The 13,348-nt window shown below is 37.1% G+C and overlaps 19 non-coding genes across 19 annotated transcripts; 10 read left to right on the forward strand and 9 right to left on the reverse strand.

Moving 5' to 3' along the window:
• Positions 1–492: 492 nt before the first annotated feature.
• Positions 493–566, reverse strand: TRNAN-GUU (transfer RNA asparagine (anticodon GUU)). Its single transcript has one exon. It is a non-coding gene; the product is annotated as a tRNA-Asn (tRNA).
• A 186-nt stretch (positions 567–752) lies between these two features.
• On the forward strand, positions 753–824 carry TRNAM-CAU (transfer RNA methionine (anticodon CAU)). The gene has a single exon. It is a non-coding gene; the product is annotated as a tRNA-Met (tRNA).
• An 813-nt stretch (positions 825–1,637) lies between these two features.
• On the reverse strand, positions 1,638–1,711 carry TRNAN-GUU (transfer RNA asparagine (anticodon GUU)). Its single transcript has one exon. It is a non-coding gene; the product is annotated as a tRNA-Asn (tRNA).
• Positions 1,712–2,804: 1,093 nt separating this feature from the next.
• Positions 2,805–2,878, reverse strand: TRNAN-GUU (transfer RNA asparagine (anticodon GUU)). Its single transcript has one exon. It is a non-coding gene; the product is annotated as a tRNA-Asn (tRNA).
• Positions 2,879–3,064: 186 nt separating this feature from the next.
• TRNAM-CAU (transfer RNA methionine (anticodon CAU)) lies at positions 3,065–3,136 on the forward strand. Its single transcript has one exon. It is a non-coding gene; the product is annotated as a tRNA-Met (tRNA).
• An 813-nt stretch (positions 3,137–3,949) lies between these two features.
• Positions 3,950–4,023, reverse strand: TRNAN-GUU (transfer RNA asparagine (anticodon GUU)). Its single transcript has one exon. It is a non-coding gene; the product is annotated as a tRNA-Asn (tRNA).
• A 186-nt stretch (positions 4,024–4,209) lies between these two features.
• Positions 4,210–4,281, forward strand: TRNAM-CAU (transfer RNA methionine (anticodon CAU)). Its single transcript has one exon. It is a non-coding gene; the product is annotated as a tRNA-Met (tRNA).
• An 835-nt stretch (positions 4,282–5,116) lies between these two features.
• TRNAN-GUU (transfer RNA asparagine (anticodon GUU)) lies at positions 5,117–5,190 on the reverse strand. The gene has a single exon. It is a non-coding gene; the product is annotated as a tRNA-Asn (tRNA).
• Positions 5,191–5,376: 186 nt separating this feature from the next.
• Positions 5,377–5,448, forward strand: TRNAM-CAU (transfer RNA methionine (anticodon CAU)). The gene has a single exon. It is a non-coding gene; the product is annotated as a tRNA-Met (tRNA).
• Positions 5,449–6,283: 835 nt separating this feature from the next.
• TRNAN-GUU (transfer RNA asparagine (anticodon GUU)) lies at positions 6,284–6,357 on the reverse strand. Its single transcript has one exon. It is a non-coding gene; the product is annotated as a tRNA-Asn (tRNA).
• Positions 6,358–6,543: 186 nt separating this feature from the next.
• Positions 6,544–6,615, forward strand: TRNAM-CAU (transfer RNA methionine (anticodon CAU)). The gene has a single exon. It is a non-coding gene; the product is annotated as a tRNA-Met (tRNA).
• An 835-nt stretch (positions 6,616–7,450) lies between these two features.
• TRNAN-GUU (transfer RNA asparagine (anticodon GUU)) lies at positions 7,451–7,524 on the reverse strand. The gene has a single exon. It is a non-coding gene; the product is annotated as a tRNA-Asn (tRNA).
• A 186-nt stretch (positions 7,525–7,710) lies between these two features.
• On the forward strand, positions 7,711–7,782 carry TRNAM-CAU (transfer RNA methionine (anticodon CAU)). Its single transcript has one exon. It is a non-coding gene; the product is annotated as a tRNA-Met (tRNA).
• A 1,095-nt stretch (positions 7,783–8,877) lies between these two features.
• TRNAM-CAU (transfer RNA methionine (anticodon CAU)) lies at positions 8,878–8,949 on the forward strand. The gene has a single exon. It is a non-coding gene; the product is annotated as a tRNA-Met (tRNA).
• Positions 8,950–9,971: 1,022 nt separating this feature from the next.
• On the reverse strand, positions 9,972–10,045 carry TRNAN-GUU (transfer RNA asparagine (anticodon GUU)). Its single transcript has one exon. It is a non-coding gene; the product is annotated as a tRNA-Asn (tRNA).
• Positions 10,046–10,231: 186 nt separating this feature from the next.
• Positions 10,232–10,303, forward strand: TRNAM-CAU (transfer RNA methionine (anticodon CAU)). The gene has a single exon. It is a non-coding gene; the product is annotated as a tRNA-Met (tRNA).
• A 1,096-nt stretch (positions 10,304–11,399) lies between these two features.
• Positions 11,400–11,471, forward strand: TRNAM-CAU (transfer RNA methionine (anticodon CAU)). The gene has a single exon. It is a non-coding gene; the product is annotated as a tRNA-Met (tRNA).
• An 835-nt stretch (positions 11,472–12,306) lies between these two features.
• Positions 12,307–12,380, reverse strand: TRNAN-GUU (transfer RNA asparagine (anticodon GUU)). Its single transcript has one exon. It is a non-coding gene; the product is annotated as a tRNA-Asn (tRNA).
• A 186-nt stretch (positions 12,381–12,566) lies between these two features.
• On the forward strand, positions 12,567–12,638 carry TRNAM-CAU (transfer RNA methionine (anticodon CAU)). Its single transcript has one exon. It is a non-coding gene; the product is annotated as a tRNA-Met (tRNA).
• Positions 12,639–13,348: the final 710 nt, after the last annotated feature.

A 13,348-nucleotide genomic window follows, 5' to 3' on the forward strand; every position in this document is an offset into this window, starting at 1 on the left:
TGTGCTGATTAGATATCACCTGGTTTTCACATTAAACAGATTCCCACTTGAGAAAGCAGCAAGGATGCAGTGAGGTTTATGTTTCCTGGTGTCAACCTGTATTATTTCAGTGGACATTGTAATGAGGATGCATCTTGCTGCCTTTCCAATGAAGCAAGTTTTAATCAGTAATAGGTGAAAAACCATTCCTACAAAGGTGTTAATCAGAGACTTGGCTTTGTGGACACTTTTCAGAGAGCAAATGTGTTAGCATAAAAATAAAGCCATAAAATGGAGAGCTGATTAATCACTCAATTGGATTTCTCTGCCTGCATAATTTTTTTTCTCTGCAACCCCATGCTAAATTGTGCTTCCTGTTTTTTATAAAATGACTTAATCAAATCTGACTCTGATTGCATCAGAGAAGGCCAGGTACCCTACACTATAAGAGGTGGTTTGAAATTTTGACTTGTCTACTTAAAGATCACCAAAATTTGATCACAAGGTCAATTACGTCCCCGGGTGGGATTGAACCACCAACCTTTTGGTTAACAGCCGAATGCGCTAACCGATTGCGCCACAGAGACAGCTTGCAAAAGCATGTACTGACAAAGGCTAAAAAGCATTCATCTAGAAAGTTTCCTAGAAAAAGGTTAAAAAGGCAATAATCTGGAGAGTTTTGCAAGATTTTTCTTCCATTGACCAACGAAGAAACACATTGGTACTTTCACATGATGAGTGAGTACTTCAGGATCTCTGACACTTACATGAGCAGCAGAGTGGCGCAGCGGAAGCGTGCTGGGCCCATAACCCAGAGGTCGGTGGATCGAAACCATCCTCTGCTATGTGCACTTATTTTTTTGTTAATTAAATTCTTCCAAAACTGGAATTGATATTTTGACTCTTTTATTTTTACTTAAAGTACAATAACTTTTAACATTTTAATTTGTTTTAATAGTATATTGACAGCATTGTTTTCTTTCAGAAATCCACTTAATTTTCTTTACCCTATTACTGAAATGGTAATTGACAAAAACAAGCTACATTGTCACCAGAAGAGCAATGCAAAATGTACAATTGATATTTCAAAATCATCTTTCCATCTTGAATTTCAATGATGCATTGGGGCAACGATTTTGTGAGAAACATCTTCACCCTTAAAGAAAGATTTTCTTAACTTCTTACCTGTGTGCTGATTAGATATCACCTGGTTTTCACATTAAACAGATTCCCACTTGAGAAAGCAGCAAGGATGCAGTGAGGTTTATGTTTCCTGGTGTCAACCTGTATTATTTCAGTGGACATTGTAATGAGGATGCATCTTGCTGCCTTTCCAATGAAGCAAGTTTTAATCAGTAATAGGTGAAAAACCATTCCTACAAAGGTGTTAATCAGAGACTTGGCTTTGTGGACACTTTTCAGAGAGCAAATGTGTTAGCATAAAAATAAAGCCATAAAATGGAGAGCTGATTAATCACTCAATTTTTTTTCTCTGCAACCCCATGCTAAATTGTGCTTCCTGTTTTTTATAAAATGACTTAATCAAATCTGACTCTGATTGCATCAGAGAAGGCCAGGTACCCTACACTATAAGAGGTGGTTTGAAATTTTGACTTGTCTACTTAAAGATCACCAAAATTTGATCACAAGGTCAATTACGTCCCCGGGTGGGATTGAACCACCAACCTTTCGGTTAACAGCCGAATGCGCTAACCGATTGCGCCACAGAGACAGCTTGCAAAAGCATGTACTGACAAAGGCTAAAAAGCATTCATCTAGAAAGTTTCCTAGAAAAAGGTTAAAAAGGCAATAATCTGGAGAGTTTTGCAAGATTTTTCTTCCATTGACCAACGAAGAATAACATTGGTACTTTCACATGATGAGTGAGTACTTCAGGATCTCTGACACTTACATGAGCAGCAGAGTGGCGCAGCGGAAGCGTGCTGGGCCCATAACCCAGAGGTCGGTGGATCGAAACCATCCTCTGATATGTGCACTTATTTTTTTGTTAATTAAATTCTTCCAAAACTGGAATTGATATTTTGACTCTTTTATTTTTACTTAAAGTACAATAACTTTTAACATTTTAATTTGTTTTAATAGTATATTGACAGCATTGTTTTCTTTCAGAAATCCACTTAATTTTCTTTACCCTATTACTGAAATGGTAATTGACAAAAACAAGCTACATTGTCACCAGAAGAGCAATGCAAAATGTACAATTGATATTTCAAAATCATCTTTCCATCTTGAATTTCAATGATGCATTGGGGCAACGATTTTGTGAGAAACATCTTCACCCTTAAAGAAAGATTTTCTTAACTTCTTACCTGTGTGCTGATTAGATATCACCTGGTTTTCACATTAAACAGATTCCCACTTGAGAAAGCAGCAAGGATGCAGTGAGGTTTATGTTTCCTGGTGTCAACCTGTATTATTTCAGTGGACATTGAAATGAGGATGCATCTTGCTGCCTTTCCAATGAAGCAAGTTTTAATCAGTAATAGGTGAAAAACCATTCCTACAAAGGTGTTAATCAGAGACTTGGCTTTGTGGACACTTTTCAGAGAGCAAATGTGTTAGCATAAAAATAAAGCCATAAAATGGAGAGCTAATTAATCACTCAATTGGATTTCTCTGCCTGCATAATTTTTTTTCTCTGCAACCCCATGCTAAATTGTGCTTCCTGTTTTTTATAAAATGACTTAATCAAATCTGACTCTGATTGCATCAGAGAAGGCCAGGTACCCTACACTATAAGAGGTGGTTTGAAATTTTGACTTGTCTACTTAAAGATCACCAAAATTTGATCACAAGGTCAATTACGTCCCCGGGTGGGATTGAACCACCAACCTTTCGGTTAACAGCCGAATGCGCTAACCGATTGCGCCACAGAGACAGCTTGCAAAAGCATGTACTGACAAAGGCTAAAAAGCATTCATCTAGAAAGTTTCCTAGAAAAAGGTTAAAAAGGCAATAATCTGGAGAGTTTTGCAAGATTTTTCTTCCATTGACCAACGAAGAAACACATTGGTACTTTCACATGATGAGTGAGTACTTCAGGATCTCTGACACTTACATGAGCAGCAGAGTGGCGCAGCGGAAGCGTGCTGGGCCCATAACCCAGAGGTCGGTGGATCGAAACCATCCTCTGCTATGTGCACTTATTTTTTTGTTAATTAAATTCTTCCAAAACTGGAATTGATATTTTGACTCTTTTATTTTTACTTAAAGTACAATAACTTTTAACATTTTAATTTGTTTTAATAGTATATTGACAGCATTGTTTTCTTTCAGAAATCCACTTAATTTTCTTTACCCTATTACTGAAATGGTAATTGACAAAAGCAAGCTACATTGTCACCAGAAGAGCAATGCAAAATGTACAATTGATATTTCAAAATCATCTTTCCATCTTGAATTTCAATGATGCATTGGGGCAACGATTTTGTGAGAAACATCTTCACCCTTAAAGAAAGATTTTCTTAACTTCTTACCTGTGTGCTGATTAGATATCACCTGGTTTTCACATTAAACAGATTCCCACTTGAGAAAGCAGCAAGGATGCAGTGAGGTTTATGTTTCCTGGTGTCAACCTGTATTATTTCAGTGGACATTGTAATGAGGATGCATCTTGCTGCCTTTCCAATGAAGCAAGTTTTAATCAGTAATAGGTGAAAAACCATTCCTACAAAGGTGTTAATCAGAGACTTGGCTTTGTGGACACTTTTCAGAGAGCAAATGTGTTAGCATAAAAATAAAGCCATAAAATGGAGAGCTGATTAATCACTCAATTGGATTTCTCTGCAACCCCATGCTGAATTGTGCTTCCTGTTTTTTATAAAATGACTTAATCAAATCTGACTCTGATTGCATCAGAGAAGGCCAGGTACCCTACACTATAAGAGGTGGTTTGAAATTTTGACTTGTCTACTTAAAGATCACCAAAATTTGATCACAAGGTCAATTACGTCCCCGGGTGGGATTGAACCACCAACCTTTTGGTTAACAGCCGAATGCGCTAACCGATTGCGCCACAGAGACAGCTTGCAAAAGCATGTACTGACAAAGGCTAAAAAGCATTCATCTAGAAAGTTTCCTAGAAAAAGGTTAAAAAGGCAATAATCTGGAGAGTTTTGCAAGATTTTTCTTCCATTGACCAACGAAGAAACACATTGGTACTTTCACATGATGAGTGAGTACTTCAGGATCTCTGACACTTACATGAGCAGCAGAGTGGCGCAGCGGAAGCGTGCTGGGCCCATAACCCAGAGGTCGGTGGATCGAAACCATCCTCTGCTATGTGCACTTATTTTTTTGTTAATTAAATTCTTCCAAAACTGGAATTGATATTTTGACTCTTTTATTTTTACTTAAAGTACAATAACTTTTAACATTTTAATTTGTTTTAATAGTATATTGACAGCATTGTTTTCTTTCAGAAATCCACTTAATTTTCTTTACCCTATTACTGAAATGGTAATTGACAAAAACAAGCTACATTGTCACCAGAAGAGCAATGCAAAATGTACAATTGATATTTCAAAATCATCTTTCCATCTTGAATTTCAATGATGCATTGGGGCAACGATTTTGTGAGAAACATCTTCACCCTTAAAGAAAGATTTTCTTAACTTCTTACCTGTGTGCTGATTAGATATCACCTGGTTTTCACATTAAACAGATTCCCACTTGAGAAAGCAGCAAGGATGCAGTGAGGTTTATGTTTCCTGGTGTCAACCTGTATTATTTCAGTGGACATTGTAATGAGGATGCATCTTGCTGCCTTTCCAATGAAGCAAGTTTTAATCAGTAATAGGTGAAAAACCATTCCTACAAAGGTGTTAATCAGAGACTTGGCTTTGTGGACACTTTTCAGAGAGCAAATGTGTTAGCATAAAAATAAAGCCATAAAATGGAGAGCTGATTAATCACTCAATTGGATTTCTCTGCCTGCATAATTTTTTTTCTCTGCAACCCCATGCTAAATTGTGCTTCCTGTTTTTTATAAAATGACTTAATCAAATCTGACTCTGATTGCATCAGAGAAGGCCAGGTACCCTACACTATAAGAGGTGGTTTGAAATTTTGACTTGTCTACTTAAAGATCACCAAAATTTGATCACAAGGTCAATTACGTCCCCGGGTGGGATTGAACCAACAACCTTTCGGTTAACAGCCGAATGCGCTAACCGATTGCGCCACAGAGACAGCTTGCAAAAGCATGTACTGACAAAGGCTAAAAAGCATTCATCTAGAAAGTTTCCTAGAAAAAGGTTAAAAAGGCAATAATCTGGAGAGTTTTGCAAGATTTTTCTTCCATTGACCAACGAAGAAACACATTGGTACTTTCACATGATGAGTGAGTACTTCAGGATCTCTGACACTTACATGAGCAGCAGAGTGGCGCAGCGGAAGCGTGCTGGGCCCATAACCCAGAGGTCGGTGGATCGAAACCATCCTCTGCTAGGTGCACTTATTTTTTTGTTAATTAAATTCTTCCAAAACTGGAATTGATATTTTGACTCTTTTATTTTTACTTAAAGTACAATAACTTTTAACATTTTAATTTGTTTTAATAGTATATTGACAGCATTGTTTTCTTTCAGAAATCCACTTAATTTTCTTTACCCTATTACTGAAATGGTAATTGACAAAAACAAGCTACATTGTCACCAGAAGAGCAATGCAAAATGTACAATTGATATTTCAAAATCATCTTTCCATCTTGAATTTCAATGATGCATTGGGGCAACGATTTTGTGAGAAACATCTTCACCCTTAAAGAAAGATTTTCTTAACTTCTTACCTGTGTGCTGATTAGATATCACCTGGTTTTCACATTAAACAGATTCCCACTTGAGAAAGCAGCAAGGATGCAGTGAGGTTTATGTTTCCTGGTGTCAACCTGTATTATTTCAGTGGACATTGTAATGAGGATGCATCTTGCTGCCTTTCCAATGAAGCAAGTTTTAATCAGTAATAGGTGAAAAACCATTCCTACAAAGGTGTTAATCAGAGACTTGGCTTTGTGGACACTTTTCAGAGAGCAAATGTGTTAGCATAAAAATAAAGCCATAAAATGGAGAGCTGATTAATCACTCAATTGGATTTCTCTGCCTGCATAATTTTTTTTCTCTGCAACCCCATGCTAAATTGTGCTTCCTGTTTTTTATAAAATGACTTAATCAAATCTGACTCTGATTGCATCAGAGAAGGCCAGGTACCCTACACTATAAGAGGTGGTTTGAAATTTTGACTTGTCTACTTAAAGATCACCAAAATTTGATCACAAGGTCAATTACGTCCCCGGGTGGGATTGAACCACCAACCTTTTGGTTAACAGCCGAATGCGCTAACCGATTGCGCCACAGAGACAGCTTGCAAAAGCATGTACTGACAAAGGCTAAAAAGCATTCATCTAGAAAGTTTCCTAGAAAAAGGTTAAAAAGGCAATAATCTGGAGAGTTTTGCAAGATTTTTCTTCCATTGACCAACGAAGAAACACATTGGTACTTTCACATGATGAGTGAGTACTTCAGGATCTCTGACACTTACATGAGCAGCAGAGTGGCGCAGCGGAAGCGTGCTGGGCCCATAACCCAGAGGTCGGTGGATCGAAACCATCCTCTGCTAGGTGCACTTATTTTTTTGTTAATTAAATTCTTCCAAAACTGGAATTGATATTTTGACTCTTTTATTTTTACTTAAAGTACAATAACTTTTAACATTTTAATTTGTTTTAATAGTATATTGACAGCATTGTTTTCTTTCAGAAATCCACTTAATTTTCTTTACCCTATTACTGAAATGGTAATTGACAAAAACAAGCTACATTGTCACCAGAAGAGCAATGCAAAATGTACAATTGATATTTCAAAATCATCTTTCCATCTTGAATTTCAATGATGCATTGGGGCAACGATTTTGTGAGAAACATCTTCACCCTTAAAGAAAGATTTTCTTAACTTCTTACCTGTGTGCTGATTAGATATCACCTGGTTTTCACATTAAACAGATTCCCACTTGAGAAAGCAGCAAGGATGCAGTGAGGTTTATGTTTCCTGGTGTCAACCTGTATTATTTCAGTGGACATTGTAATGAGGATGCATCTTGCTGCCTTTCCAATGAAGCAAGTTTTAATCAGTAATAGGTGAAAAACCATTCCTACAAAGGTGTTAATCAGAGACTTGGCTTTGTGGACACTTTTCAGAGAGCAAATGTGTTAGCATAAAAATAAAGCCATAAAATGGAGAGCTGATTAATCACTCAATTGGATTTCTCTGCCTGCATAATTTTTTTTCTCTGCAACCCCATGCTAAATTGTGCTTCCTGTTTTTTATAAAATGACTTAATCAAATCTGACTCTGATTGCATCAGAGAAGGCCAGGTACCCTACACTATAAGAGGTGGTTTGAAATTTTGACTTGTCTACTTAAAGATCACCAAAATTTGATCACAAGGTCAATTACGTCCCCGGGTGGGATTGAACCACCAACCTTTTGGTTAACAGCCGAATGCGCTAACCGATTGCGCCACAGAGACAGCTTGCAAAAGCATGTACTGACAAAGGCTAAAAAGCATTCATCTAGAAAGTTTCCTAGAAAAAGGTTAAAAAGGCAATAATCTGGAGAGTTTTGCAAGATTTTTCTTCCATTGACCAACGAAGAAACACATTGGTACTTTCACATGATGAGTGAGTACTTCAGGATCTCTGACACTTACATGAGCAGCAGAGTGGCGCAGCGGAAGCGTGCTGGGCCCATAACCCAGAGGTCGGTGGATCGAAACCATCCTCTGCTATGTGCACTTATTTTTTTGTTAATTAAATTCTTCCAAAACTGGAATTGATATTTTGACTCTTTTATTTTTACTTAAAGTACAATAACTTTTAACATTTTAATTTGTTTTAATAGTATATTGACAGCATTGTTTTCTTTCAGAAATCCACTTAATTTTCTTTACCCTATTACTGAAATGGTAATTGACAAAAACAAGCTACATTGTCACCAGAAGAGCAATGCAAAATGTACAATTGATATTTCAAAATCATCTTTCCATCTTGAATTTCAATGATGCATTGGGGCAACGATTTTGTGAGAAACATCTTCACCCTTAAAGAAAGATTTTCTTAACTTCTTACCTGTGTGCTGATTAGATATCACCTGGTTTTCACATTAAACAGATTCCCACTTGAGAAAGCAGCAAGGATGCAGTGAGGTTTATGTTTCCTGGTGTCAACCTGTATTATTTCAGTGGACATTGAAATGAGGATGCATCTTGCTGCCTTTCCAATGAAGCAAGTTTTAATCAGTAATAGGTGAAAAACCATTCCTACAAAGGTGTTAATCAGAGACTTGGCTTTGTGGACACTTTTCAGAGAGCAAATGTGTTAGCATAAAAATAAAGCCATAAAATGGAGAGCTGATTAATCACTCAATTGGATTTCTCTGCCTGCATAATTTTTTTTCTCTGCAACCCCATGCTAAATTGTGCTTCCTGTTTTTTATAAAATGACTTAATCAAATCTGACTCTGATTGCATCAGAGAAGGCCAGGTACCCTACACTATAAGAGGTGGTTTGAAATTTTGACTTGTCTACTTAAAGATCACCAAAATTTGATCACAAGGTCAATTACGTCCCCGGGTGGGATTGAACCACCAACCTTTCGGTTAACAGCCGAATGCGCTAACTGATTTCGCCACAGAGACAGCTTGCAAAAGCATGTACTGACAAAGGCTAAAAAGCATTCATCTAGAAAGTTTCCTAGAAAAAGGTTAAAAAGGCAATAATCTGGAGAGTTTTGCAAGATTTTTCTTCCATTGACCAACGAAGAAACACATTGGTACTTTCAAATGATGAGTGAGTACTTCATGATCTCTGACATTTACATGAGCAGCAGAGTGGCGCAGCGGAAGCGTGCTGGGCCCATAACCCAGAGGTCGGTGGATCGAAACCATCCTCTGCTATGTGCACTTATTTTTTTGTTAATTAAATTCTTCAAAAACTGGAATTGATATTTTGACTCTTTTATTTTTACTTAAAGTACAATAACTTTCAACATTTTAATTTGTTTTAATAGTATATTGACAGCATTGTTTTCTTTCAGAAATCCACTTAATTTTCTTTACCCTATTACTGAAATGGTAATTGACAAAAACAAGCTACATTGTCACCAGAAGAGCAATGCAAAATGTACAATTGATATTTCAAAATCATCTTTCCATCTTGAATTTCAATGATGCATTGGGGCAACGATTTTGTGAGAAACATCTTCACCCTTAAAGAAAGATTTTCTTAACTTCTTACCTGTGTGCTGATTAGATATCACCTGGTTTTCACATTAAACAGATTCCCATTTGAGAAAGCAGCAAGGATGCAGTGAGGTTTATGTTTCCTGGTGTCAACCTGTATTATTTCAGTGGACATTGTAATGAGGATGCATCTTGCTGCCTTTCCAATGAAGCAAGTTTTAATCAGTAATAGGTGAAAAACCATTCCTACAAAGGTGTTAATCAGAGACTTGGCTTTGTGGACACTTTTCAGAGAGCAAATGTGTTAGCATAAAAATAAAGCCATAAAATGGAGAGCTGATTAATCACTCAATTGGATTTCTCTGCCTGCATAATTTTTTTTCTCTGCAACCCCATGCTAAATTGTGCTTCCTGTTTTTTATAAAATGACTTAATCAAATCTGACTGCATCAGAGAAGGCCAGGTACCCTACACCAGGCTTTCCCAACCACGGTCCTCAAGGCACACCAACAGTGCATGTTTTAGTGATATCCAGGCTTCAGCACAGATGACTTAATTAGTAGCTCAGTTATTTTGATTTAATCATCTGTGCTGCAGCCTGGATATCACTAAAACCTGCACTGTTGGTGTGCCTCGAGGACCGTGGTTGGGAAAGCCTGCCCTACACTATAAGAGGTGGTTTGAAATTTTGACTTGTCTACTTAAAGATCACCAAAATTTGATCACAAGGTCAATTACGTCCCCGGGTGGGATTGAACCACCAACCTTTCGGTTAACAGCCGAATGCGCTAACTGATTGCGCCACAGAGACAGCTTGCAAAAGCATGTACTGACAAAGGCTAAAAAGCATTCATCTAGAAAGTTTCCTAGAAAAAGGTTAAAAAGGCAATAATCAGGAGAGTTTTGCAAGATTTTTCTTCCATTGACCAACGAAGAAACACATTGGTACTTTCACATGATGAGTGAGTACTTCAGGATCTCTGACACTTACATGAGCAGCAGAGTGGCGCAGCGGAAGCGTGCTGGGCCCATAACCCAGAGGTCGGTGGATCGAAACCATCCTCTGCTATGTGCACTTATTTTTTTTGTTAATTAAATTCTTCCAAAACTGGAATTGATATTTTGACTCTTTTATTTTTACTTAAAGTACAATAACTTTTAACATTTTAATTTGTTTTAATAGTATATTGACAGCATTGTATTCTTTCAGAAATCAACTTAATTTTCTTTACCCTATTACTGAAATGGTAATTGACAAAAACAAGCTACATTGTCACCAGAAGAGCAATGCAAAATGTACAATTGATATTTCAAAATCATCTTTCCATCTTGAATTTCAATGATGCATTGGGGCAACGATTTTGTGAGAAACATCTTCACCCTTAAAGAAAGATTTTCTTAACTTCTTACCTGTGTGCTGATTAGATATCACCTGGTTTTCACATTAAACAGATTCCCACTTGAGAAAGCAGCAAGGATGCAGTGAGGTTTATGTTTCCTGGTGTCAACCTGTATTATTTCAGTGGACATTGTAATGAGGATGCATCTTGCTGCCTTTCCAATGAAGCAAGTTTTAATCAGTAATAGGTGAAAAACCATTCCTACAAAGGCGTTAATCAGAGACTTGGCTTTATGGACACTTTTCAGAGAGCAAATGTGTTAGCATAAAAATAAAGCCATAAAATGGAGAGCTGATTAATCACTCAATTGGATTTCTCTGCCTGCATAATTTTTTTTCTCTGCAACCCCATGCTAAATTGTGCTTCCTGTTTTTTACAAATTGACTTAATAAAATCTGACTCTGATTGCATCAGAGAAGGCCAGGTACCCTACACTATAAGAGGTGGTTTGAAATTTTGACTTGTCTACTTAAAGATCACCAAAATTTGATCACAAGGTCAATTACGTCCCCGGGTGGGATTGAACCACCAACCTTTCGGTTAACAGCCAAATGCGCTAGCCGATTGCGCCACAGAGACAGCTTGCAAAAGCATGTACTGACAAAGGCTAAAAAGCATTCATCTAGAAAGTTTCCTAGAAAAAGGTTAAAAAGGCAATAATCTGGAGAGTTTTGCAAGATTTTTCTTCCATTGACCAACGAAGAAACACATTGGTACTTTCACATGATGAGTGAGTACTTCAGGATCTCTGACACTTACATGAGCAGCAGAGTGGCGCAGCGGAAGCGTGCTGGGCCCATAACCCAGAGGTCGGTGGATCGAAACCATCCTCTGCTATGTGCACTTATTTTTTTGTTAATTAAATTCTTACAAAACTGGAATTGATATTTTGACTCTTTTATTTTTACTTAAAGTACAATAACTTTTAACATTTTAATTTGTTTTAATAGTATATTGACAGCATTGTTTTCTTTCAGAAATCCACTTAATTTTCTGTACCCTATTACTGAAATGGTAATTGATAAAAACAAGCTACATTGTCACCAGAAGAGCAATGCAAAATGTACAATTGATATTTCAAAATCATCTTTCCATCTTGAATTTCAATGATGCATTGGGGCAACGATTTTGTGAGAAACATCTTCACCCTTAAAGAAAGATTTTCTTAACTTCTTACCTGTGTGCTGATTAGATATCACCTGGTTTTCACATTAAACAGATTCCCACTTGAGAAAGCAGCAAGGATGCAGTGAGGTTTATGTTTCCTGGTGTCAACCTGTATTATTTCAGTGGACATTGTAATGAGGATGCATCTTGCTGCCTTTCCAATGAAGCAAGTTTTAATCAGTAATAGGTGAAAAACCATTCCTACAAAGGTGTTAATCAGAGACTTGGCTTTGTGGACACTTTTCAGAGAGCAAATGTGTTAGCATAAAAATAAAGCCATAAAATGGAGAGCTGATTAATCACTCAATTGGATTTCTCTGCCTGCATAATTTTTTTTCTCTGCAACCCCATGCTAAATTGTGCTTCCTGTTTTTTATAAAATGACTTAATCAAATCTGACTCTGATTGCATCAGAGAAGGCCAGGTACCCTACACTATAAGAGGTGGTTTGAAATTTTGACTTGCCTACTTAACGATCACCAAAATTTGATCACAAGGTCAATTACGTCCCCGGGTGGGATTGAACCACCAACCTTTCGGTTAACAGCCGAATGCGCTAACTGATTGCGCCACAGAGACAGCTTGCAAAAGCATGTACTGACAAAGGCTAAAAAGCATTCATCTAGAAAGTTTCCTAGAAAAAGGTTAAAAAGGCAATAATCTGGAGAGTTTTGCAAGATTTTTCTTCCATTGACCAACGAAGAAACACATTGGTACTTTCACATGATGAGTGAGTACTTCAGGATCTCTGACACTTACATGAGCAGCAGAGTGGCGCAGCGGAAGCGTGCTGGGCCCATAACCCAGAGGTCGGTGGATCGAAACCATCCTCTGCTATGTGCACTTATTTTTTTTGTTAATTAAATTCTTCCAAAACTGGAATTGATATTTTGACTCTTTTATTTTTACTTAAAGTACAATAACTTTTAACATTTTAATTTGTTTTAATAGTATATTGACAGCATTGTATTCTTTCAGAAATCAACTTAATTTTCTTTACCCTATTACTGAAATGGTAATTGACAAAAACAAGCTACATTGTCACCAGAAGAGCAATGCAAAATGTACAATTGATATTTCAAAATCATCTTTCCATCTTGAATTTCAATGATGCATTGGGGCAACGATTTTGTGAGAAACATCTTCACCCTTAAAGAAAGATTTTCTTAACTTCTTACCTGTGTGCTGATTAGATATCACCTGGTTTTCACATTAAACAGATTCCCACTTGAGAAAGCAGCAAGGATGCAGTGAGGTTTATGTTTCCTGGTGTCAACCTGTATTATTTCAGTGGACATTGTAATGAGGATGCATCTTGCTGCCTTTCCAATGAAGCAAGTTTTAATCAGTAATAGGTGAAAAACCATTCCTACAAAGGCGTTAATCAGAGACTTGGCTTTATGGACACTTTTCAGAGAGCAAATGTGTTAGCATAAAAATAAAGCCATAAAATGGAGAGCTGATTAATCACTCAATTGGATTTCTCTGCCTGCATAATTTTTTTTCTCTGCAACCCCATGCTAAATTGTGCTTCCTGTTTTTTATAA

Source organism: Pseudophryne corroboree, chromosome 4, assembly GCF_028390025.1.
Source record: "Pseudophryne corroboree isolate aPseCor3 chromosome 4, aPseCor3.hap2, whole genome shotgun sequence".
NCBI classification, from domain to species: domain Eukaryota; kingdom Metazoa; phylum Chordata; class Amphibia; order Anura; family Myobatrachidae; genus Pseudophryne; species Pseudophryne corroboree.